At 42.3% G+C, this 16,627-nt stretch overlaps 1 protein-coding gene across 1 annotated transcript in view; it reads left to right on the forward strand.

Moving 5' to 3' along the window:
• Positions 1-16,627, forward strand: part of LOC145989159 (ras-related and estrogen-regulated growth inhibitor-like) — a 232,727-nt gene that overhangs the window by 215,714 nt on the left and 386 nt on the right. The gene's annotated exons all lie outside the window — the stretch shown is intronic.

Here is a 16,627-nt window from a genome sequence, read left to right on the forward strand (position 1 = left end):
TGTTTGAGGTTCCACAATGCTTTCTGGAAATCCTCGATCGTAGGGTTATTTATTTTAGAGAGAAACGCGAGCACGGAGAGGCAGAGATGACCGCAGTTCACGTCTCCGAAATCTTGAATGCGTTCGTCGTTGTAGTATATAGAGGTTTTGTTTGTTTTCAGATAATGAACTAAATTTGTAGGTGGAACACCTCCGAAAGAATCGAAAACGAATGCTTTATCATTGTCGTTTTTGTGGTAACATATCCAATGCGTGCCTGGATTTTCTTGACCGTCCAAGTTGACTACTCCGCATTCTCTTCTTTTAACGCTTGAAGGTAACGAGTCGGACATGAAAACTCCTCTGAAGTATTTGATTCGTAACGGTTCGATCAGAGATTCAATGTCTCGGTTGGTGAGTGCTTCTGTTTCTTTTTTTTAAACTTCTTCATCACGCCCTTCCCCTTCTTCTCCATGGCCAGGTTGTGACGTTTCTGTTCTTCCAACTCGGCTTTGTTCTTCTTCGAGTCGATGACGGTTTTCGCGATGGCGGCACTTCCGCCAGCCAAACTTCCAACGGCCCCCAATGCTGCTAGGATGGCCGGGATGCTGAATATGAAACCTCCGATCTTTTGCTGTTTCCGCGAACGCTGCAATCTTTTCAATTGAGGTGTGCTGAGCAGCAATTTCATTCCATGTCCTTTCGACAAGCAAGAACGTTTCTTCTCGCGTTGTTTCTTGGTGAGTAACCCATCGAGGGCACCTAGATTTTTAAGATTGGAGTATGGTATCTGGTACACGACACCCTTGGGCTTCATGTTGATGCTCTATGCGTTATTTTCGCAGTATGTTATTTATATATATTCTGAGATTTTTTCTTGTGTAGTTTTTTACGGTATGTTATTTATATATTTTCAAGGCCTCGCAGTCGCTACACAAATTCTATTACGTGCTTTGTTTTCTTGCCAAGAAGTTCCTTTGTCCCCTTGTACACGATTTTTGTTTTGTTCTCGATTAAAATAGATAGCTTCTCGTCCGATAACATGTTAGCGTATCGATCTGGTAAAAATAAACTGTATTGTGCGTTGAGCAACAGGCGTACCTTGGGACCATACTGGGTAGAAACGATTGAACCGGAAGTTATCGTGTAAGATTTGTCGACTTCCAATTCCCGAATTTTTACATACTCAAATGACAAATTTAGCATTTGTTTTAATGCTTGGAGATCACTTATTTTTTCGGTCGTCATATCAAAGAAAAATTTCAAAGTGTTAGAGAGAAATTTAATTGTTTTTCACGATGTGTGTTATTTATATATACCGAAGATTATATTTTTCACGATGTGTGTTATTTATATATCAAGTTTTTTTGATGCATATATATATATTATTATTTTTTAACAGAGGAAGAAAGTTCGTGCTTCGGAAAACGCGAGGATGAGCGTAGTGATATCTTCCTTCTCCTGCATAGACTTGTACCAATCATCAGTATACTGTCTTCTTCCCTGCATCGCCTCGTACAGTTCGTCCGACCTATCGTTTAATTTTTCCCCTGCAGCCGAAAGCAGAATGTCGAGATCACCGCACCTCAGGCCGCTGATCTCCCGAAGAAGGTCCTTGAGAACCATTTCACAAGGGATGCGAAATTCCGGCATTGTTCTTGCTATGTTTACAAGTTTATTAACATCTCCGTTAACTACCTTTTTGAATATTTTAGATAGTAGCTCGGGTGGCAAATTAGTTATGCAATCCATGTTGTTTTTTTTTACTGTATGTTATTTATATACCCCACCCCAATTTTTGTTTCGTGTTCATGGCGATGGTGGTGCCCAGTGCGGCGACCCGTTCACCCAGCGATGCATCTCTGCTCACAAACCTTTCGAAAGCTGCGTGCTCTAACTTTCTGTCTGCTTCGTGACGTGCATCCAGATCCGTCTGCGTGGTGTTGTAGGCGATGTCGTGATCTTTGCATGCGGCGTCCAATAGATTCACACCCTTGTCTCCTCTGTCCAATCTTTTCTCGAGTTTGGTACCCGGTCCGCAGTACTGGTAGCCAGGTAGATGCATCTCGAAAGGTAACTTGTTGATGATGTCGTTTACGAGTCCCTTTCCTTCGGCCACGTTCCAGAATTTCGGAGGCAGCGTGTTGATGATTTTGATGAGGTAACCTATGCCCTTGTCGTCGTTCACGATGAAGTTGGAAAGTTTCGTGCTGATCATGTCCACGATGCCAACCTTCTCGTTGTAGAAATTACGGTTGCCTGCATTCTCTTCGCCGGCTATCACCAACAATCGGTCCACGAGTTTCCTCACGTCGTCCACCCAAACGAATTCTTTGGGTAACGTGTTGTAGCGTTTGACCCCGCTGCCTGTTTTGACCTGGTTCCAAATCGGTTTGATGAGATTCCTGTACTTCTCGCCGCTGCTCGATTTCACCCTATTCTGCGAGGCGTCGTTGTTTTGGTACAAGGCATCCGTCATGATTAGAATTTCCTTGTAACTCTGGTAATCTTCGTCGGTGTAATCTTTCGGCTGCTTTTTGGCAACGAGTTCCCACAGTCCCACCGTACCCGGATACCTGTTCCAACTATCCTTGTCGCCTAAATTGACTTTAATGTCGTTGCCTTCGAAGGTCACCTTCGATTTCCCAATCTTCCACACCACACCGCCGCCTTCGCTGGTTTCCATGCTGGGATACAATCCGAACACTTCATCCTTGTCGAATTTCCCCGTACTCAGGTAGTCTCGTGCCAAAGGCCCCAACTCAATTTTATCCGAAGACGAGGACGTGCTACCAATAGCTCGACGTCGTGCCGGTGCATCCTTCAGTTCGAACGGCGTCGAAGGAATGCTTGAAATAGGCGTGGGTACAGCGTAACTTTTAGCTGCGAGCGGTACGAGTTCGTTAATCAAATTTTTATTTTGTTCCGTGACACTTTTAATTTCTTTACCTAGACCGCTGATGGCATCGATCACAGGTTGATCCTGACGTTTCTTCTCTTCGTAGAATCCGCGATTTTCGGATTTCCAACCTTTGAAGCGTTTTGCGAGGTAATCGCGAAGCTTAAGATTTTCGTCTTCGATTTTTCGTTTCGTCATGACGTTATTTATATATGTCGTTTCTCACAACGTTGCAACGTTTAGAAAGTCGTTGATTTTGTTTCTGTATTTTCCGTCGTTGGGTTTCCTCGTCATGTCGATCGTAGCGAATCCGAAATCGTCACCGTTCCAGCAAGTAGAGCAGCAGCCTTCCGAAAATTGATTGTAGTTCATGTCTCCGCCTACGTAGTCATCGTACGCATGCTTGAGGTTGGTGTGATCTTGACGAAACAAACATATGAAATTAGCGTTGTCGCGTACTAACTGTTTTGGAATTTTGGAAAACGTTTGAGCTAGGTAGAAGCAATCCATTCCTTTGTGACGACCTTGCGTGAAAAAGTTGCGAATTTCATTTTGATTTTCCAGGATGGCATCGTCGAACACAACAACTGAATTTTCACGACAATCGTCGAGTGGTTTTATTTCCGAGGCGAACGTTGCAATGTCCAGACCATCGTACAGTTTCATCAGTTGCTGGTATTTGGATTGCTCTAAACTTTTCGAGAACACGTACAGGTGCCTGTTCTTCCAATCTAACCAATTTGGTGCGAGGAGAAAATTGTCCACGAGCAGTGTTGTTTTTCCACACCCCGAAGGTCCTACGATCAGACAGCGGATGCTGTCGGGGAGCAATTCACCGTTTTTTTTCTTCCTTCCACTTTCCGAATTAGGTAAACGTTTCACAACATTCCACGTACTCATAGAATCACTTCGTTTGAATCGATCCAACTTGTTTCCGGAAGTCCCAGCCATTTCACCAAAAGTTTGTTGCCTCTCTTGCGCAAAACTTTTTCGATAAGGTACGTGTCGGGGTATTTAGTTTTAGAGAGTTCCTCCTCGTAGAAGCGCCCCAATAAAATTTCACCGCCACTGTCTTTTATTATATACGTGTGACGGTTCCCGGGTAGAACTCGAACCACGGTAAAAAGTTCAGTGCTCCAGTTTCGTGTGAAACCCCTGTCAAACGTTCGCTTCAATTTACTAACCCTCACCTGTTCTCCAATTTTGTATTTAGCTTTTTTTGTCGTGGGCGTGTACTTTGGACAGTAAACGCTAGAAATTAAACGTTGCTCGTCAGACTTGGTAACGTCAGCTGGCTTCATGCCTATCGTTGCATGCCGTGTGTGATTATAGTCGTTAACAAGTTCCGGAAGAATAGTGACCCACTTGTAGCTTCCCTGAAGCGTGAAGCGTGACCACATGCGCGATTTCAGAGTGCGATTGAATCTTTCCACGATGCTGGCCTTGACGTCACTGAAGGTCGAGTAATGTTGAACGTTGTGTTTCCGAATAAACTTTTGGAATACGGCATTGTAAAATTCCTTCCCTTTGTCCGTGTGCAGAAACCGAGGTCGTCTGCCGCCGCTTTCGCGAAAAATTGTCTTGAATGCTTCCGTGACGCACGTTCCTGTTTTCGCCTTCAAAGGTAGAGCCCATGCGAATTTCGAAAATGTGTCTATGACGGTGAGGAGGTACTTGTTGCCCTTGTTCAATTTATGCACGTTTTTTAACTTGCCGCTACTCATTTCGACGAGGTCGCTTTCCCAGAGGTCGTCGATTCCCTTGGTTACCACAGCCAAACGTTCGTAGTTGCGGCGTGCAGGTTTATGCAATTCTTGGACGATGGCTTGCCTAGACATTTTTTTATTATTTTTTAGAGATTACGTTTCAAAAGAAGCACAAGCGTGATGGGATTCAAAGAGGGTGGCACTTCGCTCGTGTTTTGAATGATCAGCTTATCGCCGGCACTCACGTCGAAAACAGTAAGATCTTCGTCTTCGTGTATTTCATATATGTTGCGCGTTTCGTTCCAACGCGCCAGAGGAATGTTTCCTGCTTTCTGGACACCACGATTCGATATCAAAGTCATGGTGGGAACGCTAGCTTTTCTGCCGTGAGACCAGTACGAAAATTCGTTTATCTGAATCGTGCCATCGAGGAGAAACTTGTAGTACGGATGATAAGGATGTAGCATGTACAGTTTGTTACCTTCGACGAAGGTGGAGATTCTCTGTTGATTGGGAACGCTGTTGATTTCGATGGCTTGCAGAGAATGCAGTTTAGCGAATTTAGTATCGATGCTAACGAGGTTGCTGTGAAGCTGACCCAGTGTGTTTTGTACGGGCACCAAATGCTCGACTATGGTATCCGTTACGGTAGAAAATGACGGTTTGATTTTCACTTCCACGTTCAACTGCTTGTAGCTTTCGTTGAGTTCTTGCAACTTGGCACCGAAAGAGGCCAGCGTCGATTCCTGCGTTGATTCCAGCACTCCAACTTGATCTCTGATGTTGACGACAATGTTCTGAAGGTTCTCGATTTGATTCAATTTCGAGCTCTTCTCGGTAAGATCGTTCACGATGATTCGCATCTCTGTAAACTGCGTGTGAAGGTCGGCGACGCTCTGCGAAGTGGGCAGCGTCGACACCAGCGAAGCAAGTTCGTCTCGAATCTGTTCCACGTTCGCTGTTTCCGTTTCCAGTCGTTTCAGCATACGTGATATGTTCCTTTTCAAGGCGTGTAATTCTTTGGAGGTGGGGAGATTGGCCACTTTACTCTCGAGATCGCTCAATGAATTTTTGATGTCACTCGAATCGGATAGTGCCGTCACCGCCGTTTTCAATTTTTCCAAATCTTCACTTGAAGGCACGCTCGTTCGTAACGATTCCAAGTCACCCTGTATGTTGTCCAGTACGTGATGAAAATGAGCGAGATTCGTTTCGACGTTCAAAGTTTCTAAATATTCGATCTTCTGCTGAACCGTGCTCAACGTGTCTTGAATGCTCGTCAACGCTCTCGCTTCAGCGTGAATATTTTTAATTTCTTCGTTGATCAATTCCAAGGACGCCTGAAGCGTAGCGATGGTGGTTTGAATGTGTTCGAAATCTTGATAAGCCTCCAGTTGAATTTTTATGTTCGCGACGCTTTTACCGATGACCTGCAGTTCGTCCGACGATGGTAGGTTCGTCATTGTATCTTCCAAAATCTGCAACTTGGATTTGATTTCTTCCAACGTGCCAGTGAATTCTTCTTGTAATTTAGAAACAACGACCTGCAAGCGTTCTATATCAATATCATTCACGACGGTTTGAAGTTCAGAGAAATTCTTTTCTATTGCGGAAGTTCGCTCTTCGATTTCGAGTTTCAATTTTTCCAAATCTTCATTTTTCGATTGAAATTGCTGTAATTTGGCCAAATCATTTTGAAGCGAATCCATGCTCAACTGTATATTTTGAATGTTGTCGTAAGAAGGTACGTCAACATAATTTTTTATCAGTGTTTTCAGTTCGGAATCGATTTTCAGAATGGGATCGAGACATTGCGTTTGGAGCGTAGCGAACTCAGACTCTAAACTTTTGTTTAAGGTCTCCTGCAAAGCGATCAAATCAGTCCTCAACTTCTTAACACGAACATCCAACATGAGAATCTCTTCTGCGTGGTCTACACGCTTGGTGTTGCCGAAAATATCGTTAGGCATTTTGGTTAACGGTTATTTATAATAGGATAGACGATTCGTAATTCTACGAAGAGAGGAATAAGTTTGTCGTAGTCTCCGAGGAGTTCCACGTAAAGATAATCTCCTGCAGACACATCGTACGACATGTTAGAAAGTATCTTGTCGTGCTTGATTCGAAAAATGTTCTTGCCGGTAGAAATTTTGATTTCGCCTGCGTTCTCCGGATTCACGGTGATTTGAAGTTTCCCGTCGATCGGAATTTCATAGAAATGTAAATTGTTATTAAAAACATAAAACATCTTGCCCACATCGTTATTTATTTCCGTCCAAATGCTGTTGAGGTGAATGATTAACAAACCGTTGAGTTTAGATAACACGGAAGGTAAGAGGTTATTGAAATTTGGTGATGCAGTGTCCATGTTGCTTTGTTTGCGAAAACCAAAGAGATTCATTGTTCTTGTTAGTTATTTAACACATCGTGCTTTTTGCTATTCTTCAAAACATATGGAGGAAAAGAATAAAAGGGAGAGCCCTCGGGCGATGAAAAGTTGCAACCTGTTATTATGTTGTTAAGCCCGCTCCAAATCGAGGCTCATTAAATTCAACTCTTATTTTTCATCGCCCGAGGGCTCCCTCTTTTATTCTTTTCCTCCGTCTGCCATTCTTCTTCAAAAACACAGCGGACTTCATGACTATGGGGTTACGGTTAACACACGTCACATTTATCGCTTTTATTGTAGTGCCCCCACTCTCGCGTGTGGATTTGACAATCGAGAACGCGTAACTTGTTGTCTCTGCCATCCAATGCGACCTTGGTTACGCGCGTCGTGTACAAATCATGCAATTTACTTGCAATGCGATGATCGGTGCTAAGTTGCCTTTTACCATGAAAAAGGCATTCTTTGTAGTCTTGCATGCTAAATTTGCTGGTACTTATTTTTCCTACCCCCTTCGCCTTCTTGATCTCTTTTTCTTCTGTAATCTTTACACAGTACATTTTGGCACGAAGCCCCGCAAATTCCCTGCTGTAATTACCAGCCGCTTCATCTTTGTATTTTCCAATCGTCATTTTGTTTTCTGTCGAATGTAAGTGATGGCCTGATGGTAAGTTGCTAAAATCAAACAGATGCTTCATCTTAGTCAGATCATGTTCGAGGCTTGGTGTTTGGATTAGAAAAATGAAGCTATCCGTGTCAATGTAACATATTTGGATGTTATCTCCATAAAAAGGTTGAAACTGATCGTAGTACGATTGGTACATGTGCAATTTTGATAGTTCAAGGACGGTGGCACCTATGGCAATCGGCTTGTTGAGCATCACTTGCTTCTTGTTCCTCTCAACAAATACTAGATTCTCGTCGAAAATAGTGAAGTTTTTGAAGTAGGGTGACGCGACGATCTTCTCAAATTTCTTTTCGTCCGTGACCAACGTTGCGTCGATGTAATTACGCACGTTCTCCATCGTCTTGCCGTAGATGGCGTTATTGAACAGTTTGTACAGATCCTTGTCTGCAGGCGATGTCGATTGTGCTCTGCGGCGCGTGTTCTCGGCTATGTACGGTTCGAGCCACTTGCTCTGTCGGAACTTCAATCCTCTATGAACTTTCTTCAACTGCAAGCCGTGACTTATGTAAAATTGGAGGAGTCGGTAGTGCAGAACATAATTCCGCTTGTTCTCCATGCTTAGTATGAGTTTTGGCTCCGATCCTCCAGGTGGCTTCTCCTTGGTGGGGGCCAGGGCCAATCCGTGATGTTTCTTGTGAAGCGTTTCGGGATAATCGAGATCCACTTCCAAGAAACAGCCCCATTCATTATCTTCGCTCCAGTTGAGAAAATCTTCGCAGGAGAGTTCCTCTTCGGTCATCCACCCGTAGTCGCTGATGGGAAGGCACTGGGACATGGAGTGGCCGTACAGGTTGTTGACATCCCAGTAGACAATATAGGTGTTGGGCTTCGATGCATCGTAACCAGGCGTATGAGGATTGTTTGCTTGAGCATGGCGTCGGGGGCATTGGACGATGCCACCCCGTATCGCACTCTCCATGAAAGCATACTGTTCCTTCTCTGCGATGAGGCCCAGTTCCACGTTGGTGTATTTCATCATCGATTCCCAAGTCAATCCCGGCGTGGTGAAGAAATACGCAGGATCCAACTTGTATATCGCGATGCATCTCTTACGAAACGATTCGAAAATATCCATCAGAAGTGTCACGTCCAATTTCAGATAAAGATCGTGATAATCGCGAAAAGTTTGGCAATTGAATGCCGTCCACACACTACGAGCGTGTTCGTAGTCCTCTTCGGAACAGACGTCCTCCGTGAGAGAAGAATAAAATACCTCCCGGGGTGGAAGTTCCGTCTCGTCAAATTTGTCGAAATTGTTGACGTACTCGTAGGGGTAGACACCCTTGCGACGCAACAGATTCAAATTCTCATCTCTCCCCGAAAAACATTTTTGCTTGGTGGCCACAAGATCTTCGTCGCCAAGTTGAGATGCAAGGCTTGCGAGGCTGGAGGACAGGAAATTGTAAGAGTCCAGGATTCGCACTTCCACGCTTCCTCCTTCTTGGAGAGGGATCCACACTCTCACCACAATATATTTCTCGCTCGTTCTCGGGATGATGCTGATTCGAGAAGTTATGTTGTGGAGTTCTTTGACGAAGAGATGTGTGTCGTACTTCTCCGTGTAGTGCAGAAACACGGCAACAAAATGCGACTCCTTAATCTTGAGATTGCACGAATTACAGATGGTGCTTAGAAATAATCCATTCTGGTGGTTATGGTGGACGACCTTGTAATTTTCGGCGGTGAAAGCCTGGTTACACTCCTCGCATCTTGTCGCCGCGTCATGTCTCTGTTGTTGTTCTGTTGTGAGAGCAGGTGGAGAAACGTAAGAGCCTTTCAGGCTGGGTGCAAGTTCTCTCGCGCATTCCGCTATCTTCTCAACAAAAAGTTTTGCCGCATCGGGTCCGCAATACAAGATGACATCATTCAATTTTTCTCCGTAGATGGAGAAACTGCAAGGCTCGTGGTGAAAAATTTGGGTCGTGCTTGAGGTAGAGGGATCAGGGTCGCAAAACGTCATAGGAACTTGGAAGCTTTCAAAGTCGGCATAAAGGACGACGGGATGGTGGAGAAGAGCCTGGTGTTTCTGAAATTTCATCTTGGTCCCGGGTTCCGGCATGACATCTTCGGGTTCTGCATTCACAGAGCCAAAACACTTGTGCGGTTCTCTCATCTTTTTACCTCCGCGAAAAATTCTCAAACACCGATCGCAAATTTCGATCTTATCGTGATGCTTGCTGATCTGTCTTCCTACTAATCCTGAGAAATTTCGTATCAAACTATAACGACCATCTACAAGCAAGAGTCGAATTACATTATTCTGGCTTCTCGCAGGTCTTAACACACGAATGTTGTCGCAATCGTCAACCCCAAACACAGAAATATCGATATATTCTCCTTTTTCCTCTCTATAGTTTTTTTCAAATTGATTGATCTTATTCAGGGGCACAGGATAGGAAATTCCTCTCATCATATTCTCGTATCTTCCCTCGTATCCTCTGTAATTGGACAGACGTTGGGGGTTATTATTATTAGCCGGGTGTAATGCGGCGATGACAGACCATAGGAAACTCTTCTGATCATTACTTTGTATGTTCAACACTGCATTTTGCTTTTTTTGTTTTTTTGTTTTTTTTTGAGTGCTGCGTAATGGTTTGAAATTGCAGACTCGAAGTTCTAACATGTGGTTGTGACCGCAAAGACTCCATCCACTTCCTCTACCTTCAAACTCTTCTTGTTTTTGTGTCAAGTGCTCAAATAGCCGTGTCACTATCTCGTCAAGATTCTCGTTATTGTCATCGTGTAAGCTTTCACACCCTACGTAAAAGCTGAAAGTGCTTGACTCGGACGAGACAACTTTCTCATACAGCAGGGTCAAGACGAGATGAATTTTAATTGCAACATTGACGAGGCAATCACGTAATTTATCGACTACCAGAGATTTCACATTGTTGAGGAAGATGCTCGAGTCACACTTTTCATCGCTTCCAGATTTATAAGTCATGATGCGTGCACTTTTATTCTAAGTACCCTCCTCATGCCCATCAGTGCGAGATTTCTTTGCCGGCGGGGCTACGACATCATGATCTGGTAGACGACATTTTTTTAAATGCCTAGCAATATTAGGTTTAGAAATCAACTTTCGACAGTTGCGACATGCCACAAGACCGGAGGGACCTGGTTGCGGTTCCATTTTTTCCTTCTGTTATTTATATATATACACAGAGAAATTTTTTGGGGGGGTTGTGGTGATGGTAGTGGAAAGTGCACTGAAACAGAAGGAAAAAAAGTTAAAAAATGCTAGATATTTTTTCCTTCCACATATATATTAGACGCAAACAGTATGTATGTATGTATGTATGTATGTATGTATGTATGTATGTATGTATGTGTGTGTGTGTGCACTGTTGTAGGAGGTTAAAAAATATGGGACATGTAAGTGTGTGTCAATTTTTTATGGCTCCTCTGAATATGTGTGTGTCAGACGCAAAACAAAAATATTAATATATCATGAAAATAAAAACTTACCTTTCAACAGAGATGGAGAGAAACTTCAAAATAAAAACTTGTAGCTCACTAAAACTTCCACGATGATATATATGTATACTGCCAGACAAACAATTAAGAATACTGAACTCCCACGATTGACGTTCACCCTTCAAGAGAGATAGAAAAACTTCAAAATAAAACTTGTAGCTCACTAAAACTTCCACGATGATATATATGTATACTGCCAGATAAACAAATTAAAAAATACTGAACTGCCACGATTGACGTTCACTATGATAATAATGTTCAAAGAAGAAACTACTACGTTATATAGGAACTCCTCTTTTTTTTTTCTCCTTCTCTCCTCCCTACTCCACGCGACTCTCTTTGGTGAAAACACAATGAGGGCTATGGTCAATATCCTAGCAAATAAAACCCTTGTTAACTAATTCATTCATGCCATATTTTTTTCAACAAAAGATTTTTGTGATGTGCACAATATTCTGTAGGGACAAATAACAATAAACGGGGCGTTGACAGTTCCACCCATGCATGTATTGTCGTTTATTTCCCCCCTCGGCCTCTATTCCACGCCCCGTCAGGGTGTGGTGTGTGAAACAAACGATTCCCAGCACAAAACTCAAAAAGCGGAAGATGCTGCTGTGTTTGCTTCCGCCGCATCCGCTTCTGAATCTATTGTTATCGGGGATATAATAGATTCTTTATTCAGAACCGTGGGAAAGCTGAAAAAAAATAAAATCTCTTCGGGCGAAAAAGGATGTAAGGTGAATGGGTTCGGGGAGGGGTTGCTGTGGATAGTTTGGTCCGTGATGAAAATGTTACATTGAGCGATGAAACACAATTTCTCCACAGGGACAGGAAAAATTCTACCGAGCGTCGCTATCCACGCGAACATTAGAAATTGCCTGAATAGCTTGGGGGCTTGGCATAGGATTATCGATTTTTGTTTTAGAGAATAATCTATGTAAGATTCTAGCATCGAGAATAAACAACATTGATTAAATTTTTGACAACATTCGCAGTACAAATCTAAACTCGTGATGATTTCGCCGTTAGAACCTTTTTGGGTTGGGCACCACGCACCCTGGCGGGTTAGGGGCCAGGTATTCTAAAAAACAGCAATTATTATTTTGTTTGTTTGTTTGTTTGCGTCACAATACATACGCGCGCGCGCGCGCGCGCGCGTGTGTGTGTGTGTGTGTGTGTGTGTGTGTGTGTGTGTGTGTGTGTGTGTGTGTGTGTGTGTATGGTACATCGTTCCCTCCCCGAGAGAAGAGGTTTACGAAGGTCACGATATATATAAACATTTGGGTCCCGGACTTGGAAAATTACGATAAGATGCACTCATCTTTCAAAAGATTAGAAAATAAGAGAATAAGAGGATGAGAAGGTGGGAGGAGAGGTTTACGAAGATCACGATATATATAAACATTTGGCCCCGTTGATTCCAGCACTCCAACTTCATCTCTAATGTTGACGACAATATTCTAAAGGTAGAGAGAATGAGAGATTGAGAGATTGAGAGATTGAGAGAATAAGAGGATAAGAGAAGAGGTTTACGTAGGTCACAATATATAAACATTTGGTCCCAAACTTGGAAAATTACGATAAAGTGCACTCATCTTTCAAAAAATAAGAGAATGAGAGAATGAGAGGAGAGGTTTACGTAGGCCACGATATATAAACATTTGGTCCCAGACTTGGAAAATTACGATAAGGTGCACTCATCTTTCAAAAAATAAGAAAATAAGAGAATAAAAAAATGAGAGAATAAAAAAAACATGAGAGGATGAGAGGAGAATAAAAAGAGAATGAGAGAACAATGAGAAAGATGAGAAAGATGAGAAGGATGAGAGAATGAGAGCTCATCTTTCACTCATCACTGCCTTTTTGCGCCCGTGAAACATCGTCAGCGCACTAAATGAGGCGCGGAACGGGGAGAGAAAGTGAGTTTTTCAACTTTTTGTAGTCGTTTGGTCAAGAAATCAAAGTTGTGGTCAGAAGTACATATTTACTCTACTGTAATAATTCTAAATGATCTACGTATCATGGACAGCAAAATAAAAATTCAACAAACATACCTTAGTAATTATGATGTTCGTGTAACAATTTTTATTCTATTCATTATTGTGCATAGATCTAAGCCTTACAACAATATTTCCATGGCACGATTTGTATCAGGTATAGGAATGTGTGCAACCATGATTCGTAGAATGCTTTGGGTTTCACCTTAAATATACATATGACGCAAATGTGCATTCTGAATCATTATAATGCTTACAAGTAGCCCAAATCAATGAAATATTTAACTATTTTCTAATCACGCAGGAATATTCTTCTCGGTAGTGGTATGGACAAAGTGGTATGGAGAATTATGGACAGTCACCGTCAATGACATCTAGAATCTGAAATACCTCTTTGGCTCCAATGTGCTATTTTTGTAGCTTAACTTAATGTCGATATCAGAATTTCCTATTGAAAAGTTGCTAATGGTTGCCATAGGTCGCGGTAGAGTTGGGAAACGCACATAAGGCATTACAGGAAATCAAGTATTTCAGGGTCTAGGTGAGTCATTATTGCAGGTGACTACATTTCATCGCCAGTCTCCCTTCTAATGTTTAAGCTCGAGATAATCTAATAGTTTGTTCTGTTATTACATTTTATCCAATCGTCTCTACTAGCCAAAAGTGCATAAATGCAACGTTATCAATCGATCAAACGATATGAAATATAGAACATTTTTTCTCTTTCCTTTGCTATTTTTTAAACCCATGTGTTCTCCTGGCAGCAAACTTAATAAGGATTGTGTTGCTTCAGTTTATTTTTCACTTACATACATTACTTTATTTCTGAAATGCAATCCACTTTCACTAAGTTTGCTACATGTGAACATCCACAAGTCTACATTGACTGACCCATTTCGTCAACGCGAAAGTGGATTTTCGCTTCCTGGTTTCTGGCACACGTGGACGACGTCCTCTGCTCCCTTATCTGTATTCACAGCCCACTGGTCACAAGATTCGAATCTGAGGAGACAACTTCCACTTTACAAGGTAAGCGACGAAGACGTTTCAGGGCGCTTGGAAGCAGTCTGATATGGGGAAAGGAAGGAGAGAAAATTATATTCGGCCTTTCACAGTATCTTCTACAAGATATTTTCTCATACTTTAAATATTGCGAGTATAGTTTTTCAGGATATATATCTTCATCCTGGTGTTTAGCAAACCAGAGGATTTTGCTCTCGCACATAATTTCTGCTTACTTATTTAACTTCACGCTTAAGAGTTTCCTAATTTCAGCGTTGTGTTTTTCACTTTCAAGTAATTCGTTTCATTGTTATTGTTTTCGCAGTTATTATTTTGTTGCCCATTCACGTTTAATAGTATTCGCGGCATTAGCGAGTGATCTTTGTGGTAAGCACCCCAGTGCGCTCTTCTACCTCCTGGAAATATCGCAGGTGAAGCATAACTAGGCTCTGGCCCACGTAATTCCTTGTCGTGTGTGTGTTCTATGTAAATAAAGGTGGCGCATATTGCATCTACCAACTTCAAATGACAACGCCAAGATGGTGAGTGCTGATAGTAACTTTACATGGTAATGAAATAAAAATACATTGGCATTGAATACAGTGTATAATATTGGCATCACTTCACTTAGTACTCCGGCAGTTTGTTTCTTTATACAGCATATTTGCAGAAGATACAATTTAACCTACGAGTGTAGCAATATACGCTGTATAAAATACACCTGATTACTATAGCTCTTTTCTACTGTTACGGTGGCCGATCCTAATGCTGGCAAGGAAAGTGGGGAGCGGGGAAGCGACCAATCCAGCGCGATAAGAAACGCAGGAGCCAATAGAACGAGGTTCACGTAGTACTTTTTTCCCCCCGCGTAGTGTGTCTCGGCGCCAATGATGTTCTCTGGTTGGTCTGCGGCGTAATCCCCGCTACCCATTTCCCTTGCCAGCTTATAAGGCGCACGCTTTAAGAGTGGAAAAGACCTTTAACTTCGTTGATCCTGTACATGAAAAATAACGTCCTCTAAATGTCCTCCCTCTGCACTGTTCGAGGCGATGCGGGAAGGTTCTCTCGACGCGTGTCTCAACATATCCTGTGGAATAGCGAATATTTCACGGCGACTTACAGTTCACAACATTACCCGTGGCTCTCTACTGTCCAACCCACCTCAGAATGCTGTGTGTGCCTGGAACATGTGCATGGCGATCTTCACTGTTTCACCACAGTGCCCGGTGCCTGTTTGGATGAAGCCTTCCACGGCCGCAATCCGCGTCTGCATGGGCCAACGCTCCAAGGTATACTAATTGCCTGACTACCAACTCTCCACACATGTGCACTTGCATTTGGCTGGGTTGCCGACTCAAAATGGTAGATAGAGTATGCGCTACTCTGTATGTGTGAATTGAATGTTCATTTTGCTTCATAAAATATTTATATCTTTAAGAACTGTTGTGCACACTAATCTCATATTTACAAATTTTCCTGGGGTAGCCAACCCCCCTCGTTTCAGATACTTTGCCTGCAGCAGGTTCGTAACATTTTAACACCTCATTTTGGGGTGTTTCTACTTGTGCACATTATGTGCTTGTATAAAAAGAATATTCACAACTCTTGTGTATGAAAATTAGCATCGGCTACTGAAGACGCTGTAGTATTTTTTGTACCTATGTCAACATTGTATGTTAATAACATTTTACTTGTGTTATATTTATCCCACCATTCTCGTGCACGTAAACTTTATACCACAAGGTCAAGAATAAAACACCGGATAACATCTTCAAGTTCTCAAACTCTACAAAAAATTATACTTCTATTATATTCCCGCCAATGGTGATCATTTGCGTGAAGGAATGTGTATGCTACTATTTTTTAAAAAATTGATGAATGTTGTATGAACACTACTTTAGTCGAATACTACAACAAAATTACTTTAACGTACTTTGTAATTTGTACAATCAGCATGTGAAAACTTTATTTTTATTTATTTATATTATTTCTGTTTGAAATTGTATGTTGCTATCAGAATATATATTTTTATGCTATGAACTGAACTCTACATTTGTTATTGTACACTCACCGACAATAAAAATGGAACACCAAGTAAAGGCGTTGTGTGTGTTGCCTAGCTCTACGGCGATAAGTGGATGTCAATAGGAAATTTTCAATGGCAACTTTTACCACCGCAGTAGAGCTAGGCAACACACACAACACCTTGTAGGGAAGAGAGCATTTCAGAATATAGATGTCCCATTTTTATTGCCGGTGACTGTATGAACGGTCATTTACTACATTTTATTATGGTTTGGTTTGACTTTCTATATTTTACTTCGCTTCTTGTGCCACTTTTGGCTAATTTGCGAAGATGGGGATGAGTGATGATATGGTGAAATTGATGAATGAACACAAACATCCATGCCCAGGCCAGGATTCGAACCCGAGACCTTTGGCGTTGTAGCGCGATGTGCTAACAACTCCGCCACGAGGCCGGCTAAATTTATT

Source organism: Lepisma saccharinum, chromosome 6, assembly GCF_977018435.1.
Source record: "Lepisma saccharinum chromosome 6, izLepSacc3.1, whole genome shotgun sequence".
Lineage (NCBI taxonomy): Eukaryota > Metazoa > Arthropoda > Insecta > Zygentoma > Lepismatidae > Lepisma > Lepisma saccharinum.